We start from the raw sequence: 16,661 nt of genomic DNA on the forward strand, positions 1-16,661 counted from the left end.
GGCGCCCACGGTACCCAGAGCCCATTCCCCAGGCACCTCCCAGGCCCCCGCAGGCCTTCCCATCACAGCTGAAAGCATGGTTTTAAACCTGCTCCCGGGATCCTGCCCTCGGTGGAGTCTCCAACCCATGGCTTCGATTGCTTTGGCCTGGGGTCCACTGGGGTCACAGGACAATGGGGTCATCTGCCCACCCATCTGCTGGCTCCCACCAAAGGCTCCTCCAAGCTGGGTGCAAAGTGCTGGTGCATTCTTCGCCCGGGGCATGAAGCCAGCTCTGCCGGAGGAAACAAAGGCCCTGAAAGAAAGCGCAAGATGTCACTGATGGTTTTGATAAAAGCACCAGGACTTGCTCATGGAACCATGTGTGGCCCTTTTCAAAGCGATCTTCCCGAGAGTCCCCCCCCCCCGCCCCCCCGCCCCACACACACACACATTTTGGGCAACTCCTACCATGGGCCTGCCTTGGACCCAGCAGCTCAGGCCTTCAGCCCTCCTGGACCAAGCCAAAGCCTCCTGCTGCCAGGAGCCACCTGAGTGTGTGGGGAGCGAGAGATGCCTCCTCCATTTGGGCAGGCGAGCATCGCTCAGCACACAGCCGTGGAGCAAGCATTTATCCGGGTGCAGTGCCAGGCTGGGTGGCAGTGGGGGTGGCCCAAAGATGAGCAAGGGGTCCAGGACACTCGTCAATGGGTGGGGAGGGAAAAACCCATCCCTGAGGAGTCCAGGGCCATGTGGACAACACATGTGGGCCCTCCCGCAGGGCAGGCCTTCTCTGTTTAGGGGGCTCTAGGACAGGAAGAGTAGAAGAACAACCATGAGTAGAAGAACAATCAAGTTCACCCCAGAGATGACCTCCAGGGTGTGGGGAGGGCCTTACAGAACCCAGGATGGCTTCCTGGAGCAGGCACGCTTTGCCTGGGCTTAAAAAGGTGAGTAGGGCCCTAGCCGGTTTGGCTCAGTGGATAGAGCGTCGGCCTGCAGACTGAAGGGTCCCAGGTTTGATTCCAGCCGAGGGCACAGGCCTGGGTTGTGGCTCGATCCCCAGTAGGGTCGGGGATGTGCAGGAAGCAGCCAATCAATGATTCTCTCTTATCATTGATGTTTCTATCTCTCTCCCTCTCCCTTCTTCTCTGAAATCAATAAAGAAATCTATATATTTTTAAAAGTGAGTAGGATTTGAACAGTTAAATAAGAAGGGGATTTCGAGTAGAGGGGACAAGCTCATTGGTGCTGTTTTGATTAAAATAAAACAAAAAAATTAATAAAAATAATATAAATAAATAAAATAAAACAAGCCCCAGCCTAGAATAATTGTCACAGGAAGGTGGGAGGTGCTCCACAGTCACGTTGAAAGCTCTGGCTGAGAAGTTAGGCCTGAGTTTGCATCCAGCTTCCATCACTCACTAGCTGTGTGACCGTGGGCAAGAGACCGCATCTCCCCCAACCTCCGCTTTGTCATCTAAAAAATGGAGGTAATAATAGTGGCTTCTTCCTAAGATTATTCGAGCATGAAACAAGTTAAGTTCTGAGGAGCAGGCACTCCGTGATTGGCCCGTGGTAAGGGCCCAGCCACTATTGTCTGTCTTGTGACAACAGTACCATCTTCTTAGGAGACACCTAAAGAGACTAGAAGGATTCGTTCTCCAAAAGGGGTCCCCCAAATTACTGTGAGTCATGGGAACCATGTGACATGCTCCTTGTCCTGCCCCCCAACAGGGCTCCTGGGAAAGGGGATGAGCCTGTGTGGACTCCATCCTTAGCACATGGTCCCCATGGATGGCTCCTAATCAGTCAACAAGTCCTATGGATTCTTCTAAAACAATTCACCCCCCACCCCTTCCTCTCTCTCTACCTCCAGCACCAAAGCAGCAGCCTCCTAAGGATTCTCCCTGTTCCAGTCTCTCTTCTTACCAAACCTCATCCTCCCACGGCCCCCACAACAGATCAGATGATATCTCTTCCCAGCTCCATAACCTTCCATGGCTCCCACTGCCTGGAGAATGAAGCCCAGCTCCTTAGCCCAGCACCCATAGCCAGTCCTCCACAGTCCAGCCCCCGCCTGCTTTTCCAGCCTCCTCTCCCATCACGCACGGGTCAAACCCTCCCGGTCCCTGGACAGCTTTGTACAGACAGCCCTGCCTCAGTGCCTTCTCTTTCCAAGCAGCCCTGCCTTTCCCTCTTCCTAGAACACCCTTTCTCCCTTCTCTGATGTTAAATCCTAGACATGCTTCAAGGTCCAGCTCAGGCATCTCCTCCCTGGAGCCCTCCCAGACTCTATTCCCCATCAGGGACCATGGCGTGCGTGTGGCTGTCTCCTTCTGTAACTGGTGGGAACAGGGTTGAAAGCCGGGGACACACTCCTCAGACGGTTGAGGACCACCCTGGGGGCAGAGATTGCTGCCGAGAGAGGCTCTGCCCCACAGCCCCCGGAAAGAAGCAGGGTGGGGCTCCAGAAACCTCCACAGAGCCTGGCATGGATGCCAGCGCCCGGATAGAGCCCAGGCGGCGGTGTTGGCACCGCTCCTCTGCCGGAGATGAGAGTGAGACAAACAGCAATTAGCCAGGCACAGGCTGGGCTCTCAGGGCTAATTACCAATTAGATGGGGCTGGGCGATTAGCGACATGAAAGAGACAGTCAGCAAATAGTCACTTGCTAGGCAAAGTGGAAGGTGGGGGATAAGGGGGGGGGAGGGGGGTCTGCTTCTGCTAAGAGGCCTGGCCTCCTAATGGTTAGCGCAGTCCTGTTAGGGGGAACGGCTTGGCAGCAATGGAGGGGCTGACCGCCTAGGGCAGCGGTTCTCAACCTGTGGGTCGTGACCCCTTTGGGGATCGAACGACCCTTTCACAGGGACTCCATCCTTAGCACATGGTCCCCATGGATGGCTCCTAATCAGTCAACAAATCCTGTGGATTCTTCTAAAACAATTCACCCCCCCGCCCCTTCCTCTCTCTCTCTACCTCCAACACCAAAGCAGCAGCCTCCTAAGGATTCTCCCTGTTCAGGTCTCTCTCCGGCCTAAGACCATCGGAAAACACATATTGAATAGATAATTCCATATTGTTTTTGTGATTCATCACTATGCTTTAATTATGTTCAATTTGTAACAACGAAAATACATCCTGCATATCAGATATTTACATGACGATTCATCACAGCAGCAACATTACAGTGATGAAGTAGCAACGAGAATAATTTTATGGTTGGGGGGTCACCACAACACGAGGAACTGTATTAAGGGTCGCGGCATTAGGCAGGTTGAGAACCACTGTCTTAGGGGGACTTGGGCAGGTTTGCCTCCTTCTGATTCCCAGGATCACCTTCAGAGAGGGGCTCCCGGCTGGTTTCCAGGTGGAGTCAGGGCGGTGGGTGATGAGTGCTTCGCCCCCCTTGGCCAGGTGAGCCCAGAGGACCCGGGAGCCTCCACCCAATGGGATGCACTTGTGTCTGGAGCTTTGCCTGGCTGGCCCGGCTGAAGGAGGGAGGGCGGGGAGGGCGGCTGATAGCTTCCTTCCTCCCATCTCTTGGCTCAGCAGTTCTTCACTCTCTGTCTCCTCTATCTCCCTCCCCCTCCCCCTCCCTTTGCTCATTTGCTCTTTTTCTTCCTTTCCCCCTCCCTCTCACTCCCTCTCTCTCCATTGCCCACCTCTTGGGCTTTCTTGCTCTGTCTCTGTGTCTGAGGGTCTCTCTCTCCCTCCCTGAGCTCCACCCCCCACCCCCTGCTTCACTGAAGGTGGGGCCACCGCCACCGCAGGAAGAATTGAGGTGGGACAGATACAATGACTTCCTGACAACCGAGGCCAGGCCACTCCAGGGGGAGCTGTCCCTGGTGGGAGAGAGTGGGGGTGGGGACTGGGCCTCTCACTTTACACAGCTTGGGGGTGGGTGGCCTGGGAGTAGTGGTTTGTGCGACTGGTCCTGCAAGGAGGCTGTCCCCACATCATACAGATTCAGGGCCCAAACCAAGTTCAACCCAGAGTTTGGTTACGAGACTCCCTCCTGGCCATCCGCCTCTCTCCAGTCCGTGGCCTGCCTGCAGCCTGGCAGACGCTGCTGGCCAAGAGCTGTCGGCCAACCTGCTGAAATGGCTGGTGACCAGACCTGCCCACCTTGTCTGCTCAGATGAGCCTTCCCAGGCTGGGCTCCTGAGGTGGCGGTGGGTGCTCTGTGTGTGCACGAGGGCACGCCCGTGTGCATGTATGTGTGCTTGGGAGTTGGGCGTGGGGAGACCATACCACCGGTCTCAGCAAGCATTATGGGGGTCTGTGTTGTAGGGCACACCCTCTGGGCCCAAAGAGATGAGAAGGAAAGGGTGCTGTTCTCCCAGAGAGCGGGTGGGAGAGGGAGGAAGAGGGGAGGAAAGAGAATTCGGTGAGAAGAGAATTGCCATCAGGCTAAGCGCTCAGTGAAGGGGAGATGATTTCACTAGGGGGGAGGGCGTTGGAGGAAGACGAGGGCCCAGGTCTGGAAACTAGCTTAGGAATGCAGACCTGGCCAAACACCTGGTTTGCACATCTCCGTCCCTCTTGGCAGCCCCGCCATAGCACCGGCTGCTCAGATCAAAGCACCCTGGGCTCTCTTCCCGGTGTGGGCGGGGCTCCAGGGGCCGGCCCTGCCGGGGACAGGTGCCACATCCCCGTTTCCCTGGCTGGCTGGCGCTATGTCCGGAGCCCCAGAAGGAAGGAAGGTGGGGAGATTCTGCCTCAGGGGCTCCAGGAAGGAAAGAATGGAGCATCTGCCGGCAGGAATGCGGAAGGAGGAGGGGGCTGTCCTCAGCCCTGAGGCAGGGTGTGTGTTGGGGAGCACTGGGAGGGCTGGCTCCAGGAGGGTGGCTGTGTCTGGGCTGTGGCTCTGTGTGTTGTTATGCGCACCAGCCCCGTTCTCCAACAGGCAGCCAACAGGCAGCCGGGCGATTTTCCCCGAGGCCCCGCTGCTGTGGTCAGAAAGCTGGTGACCAGCCCAGTGGTCGACATCTCTGGGCTCTGAACTCACCCCTCAGCTATGCCCCCCAGACAATGGGGCCCTTTCTGCACACGATGGGCATGAGGGACCCTGTCATGGACTTGTGACCTGAGGGACAGGGCTGCGGGGGGCGGGGGGTGAGAGCATCCCAGCCTTGGCCACACTGGTGGACATTATCTGGCCTTGAGCCAGGGTAGACCAAAGAGGACAGGCCCTCCTTCTGGCCTGTCTTGGGAAGGCTCCCTGGAGGAGGGCTCGGTGCTCCTCCAACCTCCCCGACACACCCGCCTGGGGTCCTGGTGGGCATGCATGGGGCTCCCATCGGTGCCGTTAGGAGCCTGCACTTGAGCTGGCCTGGCTCCGAGGGCCAATACACAAGTGCTTTGAGTCAGCACCAAGTGGAGGGAAGAAGCAAATCCAGTCCTGGTGGGAGAGAGGCTGCCCTGCCCTTAGGGAGCCTTAGTCCAGAGAAAGGAGTTGTGACCCCAGCCAGGCAGCTAATCTCATGAGAGACTCAGCCCCCCACCCCCCACTCCTTTGCTGAGTCCCCTCCTGCTCTCAGAGCCCCCCACCCCTCACTGAGCCAAGGGTCAGTCTGATGGGGAGGTTTTCACTCACACACACACACACACACACACACACACACACACACACACAGAACTGACAAAGGCAACCTAAGGAGATAAGTGTGATTGAAGAGCCTTTGAGAGCAGGAGGGGCACATGAGGAAAGGGCCCATCCCATCAAGAGAAGACACAGAGGGCTTCCTGGAAGAGGTGTGTGTGGCGGGGGGTGGGGGTGGTCGTGGAGCTGGGCAGGGAACTCAGGCAGGGACTGTCTGGGCCTGTTGAGATACCTGGTAGGGGCTCAAAGGAGGGTGAGGAGGCAAGGAAGAGCTTCTGGGGTGATCCCTTCCCGGTACCAGGAGCACCCCCAAAGACTGGCACAGAGAGGCCAGCCTCAGCTCCCAGGAGCACAGCACAGCAGGAGGAAAGGCACAGGTTGAAGCCCAAGTTTCCGACTCTCTGGCCCAAAGCCTTTTCACATCCCCTTCCCCTTTCCCTTACAGCCCACTCCCCGGGGCGCCCCCGAGAGATTAGTGGGGGGTGAGGGGGCAGGAAGCGAGGTTCCAGCACTCAGCATCCTGGGCCCACAGGCCCAGACAGCTGTTCTGCGCAGCTGCTGGGGGCTCTGGGGGCTGCAGCGGATTTGATTTGATTCTGGCCCCAAAATAGCCTTCGTAGCAGGAAGCGGCCCCCTCCCCCAGCCCCTCCAGGGCTCTTCGTCCCGGGGCTGAATTGACACCTTAGGTTCTGTCCCCTCCCCTTCCCCCCTCCCCCCTTCCCCCCACTCACCCCCACTCACCCCCTGGTCTCCCGAGACCCACTCCATTTTCCCTCCCCTTGCTTAGCCGGAAGCCATTCTCCTCCTCCAGCCTCCCTTCTGTCCAGCTCCTCTCCACGTTCCCTTCCTCCAGGAAGCCTGCCCTGGTCACCCCTCCCCGCAGGGTCCTGCAGCCGCTCTCTGCCCACACACGATCCCCTGCCCTTCCCCTGTCGGAGCCCTGCTCTAGGGCCAGGGGCCTGTGGCCAGGCACGGGCGGGCCGTGGAGGGCACACAAAGACGCGGGCTGCCCTGGCCTTTGATGAGTAATCGCTGTTCCCTGGAGCCACGATTCCATTCGGCTGCCTCGGCCCCCAGCCCCCACCCCCTCCAACTCCTCAAATAAGACTCGTTTTTGTTCTGAAGACACAATGCGAGAAAATGTCACCCAGGGGGCGCGCCCCTTGGCCCCGGCCCTGCCAAGCGCAGCTCTTAATCACCCGCCTTCCTCCTCCCGGCTTCCCTCTCGGCAGCTGGCGGGGCGGGGGGAGGGTCAGAGGGGGGCTGGGGACAGTGACCACCTTCGGGGCTGAGACTTCTTCCAGCGGGAAGTCCAGGGCATTCGTTTTTCCCTCCTCCGGGGGGCGCAGCCCCGGCACCAGCCTCTCACACAGGCCTTGGGCCTCTGGGCAGTTCTTAGACCCTTTCTCTCTCTCTCTCTCTCTCTCTCTCTCTCTCTCTCTCAAAACCTGCCAGGGCCCCGGAAGCAGGAGAGCTGGGGAAGAGCTGGGAAGTGCACCCAAAGCCCATAGAGAACCTCGCCAACGCTTTGATAAGTGCCACAAAGAAAGCAAGAGTATGGCAGAGCCCTGGCCGGTTTGGCTCAGTGGATAGAGCGTTGGCCTGGGGACTGAAGGGCCCTGGGTTTGATTCCGGTCAAGGGCACAGGCCTGGGTTGTGGGCTCGATCCCCAGTGGGGGGTTGCAGGAGGCAGCTGATCAATGATTGTGTCTCATCGTTGATGTTTCTCTCTCTCTCTCCCTCTCCCTTCCTCTTTCTCTAAAAATCAATTTTAAAAACATTAAAAAAAAAAAAAAGAGGAATACAGTCTAAATAACAGTGTGCTTGCTATGCACACAGCTTTTAGGCAAGCTCCCTGGCCCCACTTCCATCAAATGACCGCCCCAAACCCTTCTCCATAGAAATTCTGGAAGTGCCACTGCTGAGTTCGGTGGGAGGGAGGTCCAGGAGGAAGATGGTGACGCAGATACTGGTTCCTTCCTGGAACCCGTCACAGACCTGCCCGCGGTGGAAACTCCCACAGCTCCTGCTCCCCGCCCTCACTGACCAGCTGTATAAAAAAAGTGCCTCCACTCCCTTTCGGGGTGACTTCACTGGCCCCCCCGTGGACCCGTGAACCTCGCCCGGGAGTGCAGATTACAGCTCCTCCTTGTTGACTTGCCTGGCTCTCTGGCCTTGTCTCCTGCGCCGCGAACCTTACACTGAGGTCTCTTTCTCTCTCGCTCCTCAGCTCGTAGACACCAGCCAATCTGGTCCGCTCTCCCTCCTAAACGAGGCCCACCTGTCCACTTTCTCTGTCTCCACGGCCTCCCCTCCAGCTGATGCCATCTCTCATTTGTGCCACTTCAGCAGCCTCTGTCTGGTCTCCCCACTCAACTTCGTCCCCTACAGTGCATTCTCCGCCGAGAAGACACAGCAATCTTCATAAAATGAAAACCACGTCATGTCACTCCCTGGCTTAAAAGCCTCTGAAGACGTCTCATTGCTTTCAGAAGGAAACTCAAATTCTTCTCTGTAAGTAAAAGCAGAGAGGGCAGAAGATTCACATGAGATAAATATCTGTGGGTTCTCATTGCGTGTGAAAAGAGAGACCAAAAAAAAAAAACAACACACACACACACACACACACACAAAAACCAAGACACAAAAACAAATCGGATGATGACAACAAGGATGATGATACTGCATCACTCTCTGAGGAGTATGAGCTAATTGATTAAACTGGTGTACATGAGATCCAGTAAAAGAAAATTAAAATCCAGATTTCTTATTTTGGTCCTCAAGACCCCGGCTGGTCTGGCCTCCCCCACCTGCCCTCCCCCGCCTGATCTCCTACCACTCTTGTCTTTCCTTTGCTCAATGGGCTCCAGCAGAGAAAGAGGGAAGCAGCATGCAATTTCCCAGGCCATTCATATATTCATTCATTCATTCATTCATTCATTCAAATTTGTGTACTGAATTCGTGCACACATTAAGCATTGATGAGATATGGAGATTCAGCACTACGCAGGGGCTTACAGCCTAGTGAGGGAGGCAGACAGATAACAGAAACATAAGTGGGATGGGAGCCCTGCCTAGGGCTCTTGGGAAAGGCTTCACTGCTTTGAGCTCAAGGAAGAGTCCAAGTCAGGGTGGAAATTCTTGGCTGAGGGGACCATGTTTGCAAAGGCAATAACCCCCAAAGCACCTGGGCTTATCAGGGGGTCGGGAGAAGTGTGGTATGGATGGATCAAGGAGCATGCTGGGAAATGAGCTTGGGCTAGGAAGCCAGGGTTGGATCATGAATGGACTTGGAAGCCTCATTAGGACTTTGGATTTATCTTTAGGCCACAAGGCTACGGCCAAGATTTTAAAGCAGAGATGTGCATAATCGGATTTGTGTTTTAGAAAGAGCTCTTTGGCAGCCGCACAGATAGATGATAGATTAGAGAGAGGACAGACTGGAGTCAGAGAGACCAACCGGTTCCGGAAAGAAATAATGCAGGCCTGAACCAGGGCAGCGGTGGAGGGAGAGGGAGAGGTATGCCTGTCTGGACTTTTTGAAAAAGAGACGTGTGAGAAGAAAGGGGTTGATGTTGATACCTAGATCCAGGCTTGGGTGGTGGGGAGGGTGGCGGGGCCACCCCTCAGATGGGCAGCCCAAGAAGAAGAGCAGCCTGGAGTTGGGGGTTGCAGGGGGGGGCGGTGCACTGCCTTAGAGATGTGCAGGTGGAGAGTCTGGTTGAGAGCTGGGAACTCACGCAGTCTGTGCTGGGGAATGAATTGTGGAATGAGAGAGAGGCCTGGGTCTCCCAGAGAATCTGCCTCTTACAACCTCCCCCATCCCAGTGGAATGTTTCTGAATTGGGGGTAGGGCTGGAGTGCACCCGCAGGAAAAGTCAGGGCAGAGGGGAAAGGGCAGTGCTGGGAACCGGGGGACCGCAGGGTCCTCATGGTCGTGGAATCCTTGCTTTAACCATAGCAGAGGGCCTCGGAAATCATCGTACAGATGGGGAAACCGAGGGTCAGCTGAGTAGAATGACCTGGCAAAACTGCCTGCCTACATTGCTCATGCTCTGGGCTGGGCAGGTGAGTATACATTTGTTTTCTGCACAATCTGCCTGTTTCCATGGAACCTGTAACCCACTCCCCACCACCACCATGTGTGTGACAAAGAAACAGGCCAGAGTCAAAGGGGAGTAGTTGGGGGGCGGGGGAGGAGACCCGGATGCCCTCTGACACTTACCCTTCCCACCTACCGAATGCTCCCTGCCTCTCCCTAGAGAGCACCACCCTGCAGTCCACTCGAGGACACTAGCTCCTCCTAGCGGCCGGAAGGGGCATTACTCTTGCTCCCAGGTCAGCTGTGAGTCCGAGAGCCTCCCAGACAGATACTCCACCTGTAGGAGGTACATGCTCTCCCCATCGCTGAAGCCTGACCCCAGCAAGACGCCCTCTTCTCCAGGCCCAACTCCTGGGCCACGACTGCTGTGTTTCCATGGCTTAGGATGAGGTGGGATCCACATCCCACCCCGTTACATCCAAATGCTCGGTTGTCAAGCAGAGAGCTCCTTGAGGGCCGGAGCCATGCTAACTTCACCTTGGTTTCCTCGGGGTCTGGTACAGCGCCTGGCGTGTGTGTACCAGGTTCTCAACAAATGTCTGCCCATCACCACGCTGCCATCCTGGGAGCTTAATGATCCCCTCCCCCTCCCCCACGCTCACAGGACGGGGAGTCTACACTCCTTGGACCTCTCGCTTTCAGCTCATCAGGAAGTCTGTGTGGCCAGTGCCAGGTGCTTCCAGGCTTCTGCTGGGGTGGAGGAGCACCTCCCAGAACCAGGTTTCCATTGGGGTCTCTACCTAGCCCCCATCCCCCCTGCTCCCAGCCTCCTCCCCATCCCTTCTCTGCCCCTCCACCCCTTCTTGGAGGGCAGAGGCGAGTCAGAGCCCTCCTCGGGGCTCCCTCGGCACATCCCAGACACCATCTGTTTCTTCTTCCACGTGGCCTTTTAGAAGCCGAAGATTTTTGCTTATTCATCAATCCTGGGGCGGGGGAGGTGGGGCGGTGGTCATGCCTTTTCTTCCCTTTCCCTTCTTTTCCGTGTGAGGAGCTAGTTGTGTGTGGCCTCCAATCAGGCTGAAATATCTCCCTCACTCCTGGCTGGGACGGCACTTCTGAGGAAACAAGATGACCGGGCTCCAGTGTGAGGAAGGCACCCTGCCTGGGGCCGGGGGGGGGGCTGTGTGGTTATAACGAGACCCAAGCTTGCCTGAGCCTGGAGCGGCTTTTGTGTATCACCCTGAGCAGAAGTGTGTTCCCACAGCCCCACTGAGCAGCGGAGAAAACTGAAATAAAGGCGTCGCTCAAGGTCACAGAATTGGCAAGAATGACAAAGTTGGGGCTGCACCCAGGCCTCCTGACTCTCAGGTTTGGGGGTTTTCCCTACCACAGAGGTGCCCCCTGTACACCATCTGTGACATTTCAGAGACAGGTTTGGATAGGACTCAGGCTTGGTGACCTTGAGAGAATGGATTCATGGGACTGACTCAGACACAATATCCATCCTCCCTCCCTCCCTCCCTCCCAACAGATCTTGCCCTCTATGTGTCACCCACTCGACCCTGAAGTCCAGGAGACCCTGGAAGCAAGAACCATGCCTTTGTCACGTCTCTCTGAGCATTTCACCAGCACCGTGCTGGGCACAGAGCAGCTCGGCAGTAGCCGTGTTGAAGGAAGGGAGCCAACACGTGAGTGACTGGTCGACCTAGGCCACTGCCAAGGGGCACCTGGGGACTTAAGCACAGGCTTGAGGCCCTGAGATGCTCAGAACAGTGCCTCCCCCACTCCATGTGTGTTGGGTGGTGGGCTGAGGGGAGACAGCTTTTGTCGAATAGCCTTGTGTATGCCTTCTCCTTTGTACCCTCCTTTCTCCACCCGTTAATTTTTATTTTTGTCTAAAATATATATGTACATAAAGAACTTGAAGAGTTCCAGAAGGCCTTTAAAGACAAACTGAAGTCCCTGCCCCTCCTCTCCTCACGCCAATCCCTGGCCCCAGAGACCAACACTTCCAATTCTTCTATCTATTTATTTTAGCATCTCCCATCAGGTTTCTCAATCATATGCTTCTACAACTATTCACACCGAATAGCTGTAAATATTATTTATTTTCTTCCTGTTATGGAAGATGGAGATTTAGCTCAGACACAAACACATCATCGCTCTCTTCCCTCATCTGCCCAATAGAGCTGCGAACATATTTATGAGATCATTAAGTGCTTATATTATTATGCCTATGGAACCATTTTTCACAGCTGAGCCACATTGTACACTATGATACTATTTCCTATCTTGAATAACATCATTTCCCCTGGAATTAAACTTGTCTCTCGCTCTCTTTTCAAAGTTTGCTTAGTTTTCTATCTACTTATTGCTAATTAATTCCACATATCTCTGACAGAAATTAAAATCTTCTCTCAGTCTTTTCAAACCATAATTTTTTTTTTTCCTTTACAACATCCTTCCTGAGTCCTTGCTTTCTCTTGCTCCCATCTGGTCTGAGTGCCTTCTGGGCTCCTACAAGCTCCCTCGACCATCATTCTAGAGATCCCTTTTGCCTCTCACAATCGGACCTTCTATTTCCTGAATACTATGCCTTCTCTTTAATTTTTCCCCTCTTTTTTTTTTTCTGCAGCTTATCCTTAAGTAGCTAAATGTCTTTATTCTAGCATCTCACTTGATCAATTGGCTGGGTACAGAATACTAGGTAGCAAACCAGCTTCTCCAAGAATTTGCAAGTATGGCGCATTGTATTCTAAGTGGCAGTCGGGGCTGGTGAGATGTCCATGCCATCTGACCCCAGTTCTTTTCTCTCTAGAGAGTTTAGAATCTTCTTTTTGTCCTCGTTGTCCTGAAGGTTCGTGATGATGGTTCTTGGTGTCAGTCTTGTTCATTCATTATGTCCTACTTGGGGCCATCTTTTAACCTGAAAGCCATGTCCTTCAGTTCATTGCTATCTATTTCATCATATCTTCCTCCTCTGCTCTTATTTTCTGCAACTCCTATTCACAGGATGTCAGAACTGAATTGATTCTCTAATCTTTTCTCTCCTATGATCCCCATCTCTTTATCCTTTTGTTTTATTTTTCTGGGAGCAATTTTATCTCCCAGTCCCTCTGTTGCATTTTTATTTTAAAGTTTATCTCAATTTTAATCTCCAAGAGTTTTTTTTTATGTTTTCAACAATTCATTCAGCAGATATTTATGCAGAATCTACTGTATGCCACACACTGTTCTAGGTGATAGGGATATAGCAGTGAATAAGGACAATAACCTCTGCTCTTAGGCGCTATTCCTCTACTTCGTGTTTTGTTTTGTTTTTTTAAACATTACTTAGGTATAGTTTACATGCAGTGAAATTAACCTACTTAGGTGTGTATTTAGATAAAGCTTAATAAATCATTATACCCATGTAATCACCACAATAGCCAAGGTATAGAAAATTCTTACCCCCTCAAAAAAAAACCTTTTTGAGCCCTTTGCCATCAGTCACCACCTTATCCTGGTCCCAAGCACCCACCAATCTGCCTTCTGACACTATGGGTTAAATTTGTCTTTTCTTGGGTTTCATTTAAATAAAATAAAATAATCATGTAACCATATAATTTTTCCTCTTTGTGTCTGGCTTCTTTCATTCAGAATAATGGTTTTGAGATGCCTTCATAGTGCGACTTGTGTCAGCAATTTCTTCTCATTGCTGAATAGTGTCCGTTGCACACCACAGACTTCTGTCCCTCCTCTGGCTGTCCTTATGTGAGAGTGAGGCGCTGCAGGCTGCTTAGCCCCAAACCCTCTGTTTCTGCCTACTTGGCTGCCCAGCTAAAGAATACATTCTCCAGCCTCTTCTGTGATTAGATGAGGTCATGTAACCAAGTTTTAACCAATAAAATCGAGTGGAATTTATGTGCTGCTTCTGCCTTGTTTGCTTAAAACAAAATCGCTGCCCTGGATTTCCTCCGTTTTCCCTTCCTGCAAGCTGGAACCCAGATGGCCCTGGGTAGACGAAGACAATCTTTTAAGGGATGGCAAGCCAATGAAACGGAAGGAAAGTGGTCTATAAATGACCCGTGGAACAAAGAGAAGTTCATCTCTATCTTCTTTTCTGTCTGTATTTTGGGATCTTGGTACCGCAGCTTAACTTTGCTCTAATTAGTATCCCACGCAATACAAGCACCGAGAAGCTGGTCGGGAGTTCTGTGTTCGCGAGTGCATGAGTTCTTGTCCTGTGGTGGCTTTGACTCTAAGGTAATGGCTCCCCACATGTGGTCCAGGTAACCCTGGGGGTCCTTAAAGTCAACATTAATTTTTTTATTTTTTTTTATTGTTTAAAGTATTACAGACAGTAGTACATATGTCTCCTTTCCCCGCCCCCTCCCCCCCATTGAAAGTCAACATTATTTTGATGGGCCCGGCTAGCGTGGCTCAGTGGTTGAGCATTGACCTATGAACCAGGAGGTCACAGTTTGATTCCTGGTTAGGGCACATGCCTGGATTATGGGCTCAATCCCCAGTGTGGGGCATGCAGGAGGCAGCCAATCAATGATTCGCTGATGTTTTTATCTCCCTCTCCCTCCCCTTTCATCTATGAAATCAATAAAAATATATTTTAAGAAATTATTTTGATGGTACTACTAAACCATTACTTTCGTTTTTCACTCTCATTCTCTCCTGAGTGTGCAGTAGAGTTTTCCACAGGCTGCATGACCTGTGACAGGATAATGACGAACCCGAGATTTGCAAAGGCATAAAACGACGCCACTCTTCTCACTAAATATGTATGTTGAGGAAGCCATAGTTCTTTTTCATAAAACTATATCAACACATAATGAGTTTCTTATTGTTATTTTTAAATGAGTAAGTAAATATTTTAAATTTCTCACTTTAACTGTATATATATATATATATTCCATGTTTTAAAAGCTCTTTGGGGGTACTTAATAGCTTTTAAGAATATAAAGGAGTCCTAAGATCAAAAAATGTAATAACCATTGCACTAGGGGTGACCTCAGGAGAGACTTCCAAACCTGTGTTCCTGTGCCAAAGCCCTGCCCGGCTGGCGGGCACGGAGGGCCTTCTCCTCCCTCCTGGGCTCCCGAGCTGCCCCGGACCTCTCTCTCCGGCCTATTCTCCCGGGAGAACATTCTCCTCGTCCGGGAAAGAAGAGCAGCCTCCAGGGAAATCTGGTCTCTGCCTCCTGCTTTTCAAACGGCCTCCGGGACTGGTGACCGGACCGAACACAACGGAGAGGTCTCTGGGTGCTCCTGCACAAATCCCACCCCTCCCGGGAGTGGCGCTGCCATAAGTCTCCCCGTCAAAACCAAGCCCTCTCCTAATTTATCAGCTTGGGCATCTGCTCTTTCTTCACGTGAGGCCGGCTGTGGGAGGGAAGCACTCAGTGGTCAGCCTGGCCCCAAAGACGAGATCTCAGTCTCCTTTACTGGCTCTGCCTTCGTGAGCTGTGTGTGTGTGTGTGCATGCGTGTGCTTGTGTGCATGTGTGTGCATGTGTGTGGGGGGGAGGGGGGTTTAATAAAATATTGGCTTGACAAAAAAAAGAAAAGAAAAGAAAGAAATGCATGTGCTGTTCCCTCTTGAATGCTCTCCTCCCACCCCACCCAAACTTTCCCATGTCTCACTTTAGATCTTACCTTAAACATCATCTCCTCATAGAGGCCTCATTGACCAGCTGGTCCCAAATAGAGCCCTGGTGGCAGACATCGTTGGTTGCAATTCCAACATCCCTTCTTTCCATCCTGTTCCTTGCTAACAAAACACCATTTTGATTTGTTATGGTTTGGGCAGTCTTGTGGTTTAGGGGAAGCCAAGCCCTCCCCAATCCCAAAGGTTGACTCTTGATTTGTTAAGTCCCAACAAGGCAATGTCATTCTTTTGCCAATGGCCAGAAGTGGGCAGATGATAAAACCCTGCTCCACAGCACATAAGGGGATGTCTGGTGGGTGTTTCTGGGAAACTGTACATAGCTCTTTTAAGGGGACCCAAAATGTAACGTGCCCTTTTCCTGCCTTCTGGCCTTTGGTTAATGCGGTGTGAGAACATGAAGCCTGGACCTTCTGCAGTCATCCTGTGACCTTTAGGGGACAATTATGAGGACAAAAGTCAATACCTGAAGGTGGCAGAGTTAAAGATGGAAAGACTCTGCTTCATTGATGGCCTTGTTGAGACACTAAATTAACCAAAACCCCAAAACTTGACGCTGTGTGTTGAGCAGGAGTCTATGTTCTGAGAATAGAATAAACTTTCAGCTCTCACAGTTTCATTCTAGTAGTGAGAGGAAAAAATGTGGTTAGTTAGGGCAAACCCATATCACCTGAAGAATGCTGCCTTTGATATCTCTGATTATTTGATTGTGCCAAATGGGGACAAAGAAGGGGACAAAGAGAAGAGGAGAGAAATACAGGAAAGAGAAGCTGAAAGAATCCAATCCTACTAGAATCCAGAAATGGACCAGGTTTCATAAAAATTTAATATCCATACACCACTTAGTTAGTATCCCAGCTAAGAATGCCAAACCTGAATCTAATCATGAGGAACCATCAGACAAACCCCAAATGAACAAGATCCTTCTTCTTTTTAATGTAATAAAAGACAGGAAGACTGAGGAAATTTTTTGCATTAAAGGAAACTAAAGAGACATGAGAAATGACTGCAGTACCTAATCTTAGATTGTATCCTGAGTGTGTGGGAGGGTTACTATAATGTTCATTATTGGGTCAATGGGCAAAAATAGAATGCAGAAGGTAGATGAGAGAGAGACAGAGAGGATGAGGAGGGAGGGAAGTAGGGAGGGAAGGAGCAGATGATAAAGCAAATGGAGCAGATTTTTAGCAGTTGATGATTTTGAGTAAAGGATACATGAGTTCTTTGTACTATTCTTGCAACTTTTCCAAATGAGTTTTAAAAACATTCTGTCCATGAGAAGATCTGAACTCTAAGCCAAGCCCCTTTGCTAAATCCATGGTTGACCTTGAATATATCCCTTCCTCTCTCTGGGCCTCCTTTTCTAGTCCAGATGCTT

This window comes from Myotis daubentonii, chromosome 16 (genome assembly GCF_963259705.1).
Source record: "Myotis daubentonii chromosome 16, mMyoDau2.1, whole genome shotgun sequence".
NCBI lineage: Eukaryota > Metazoa > Chordata > Mammalia > Chiroptera > Vespertilionidae > Myotis > Myotis daubentonii.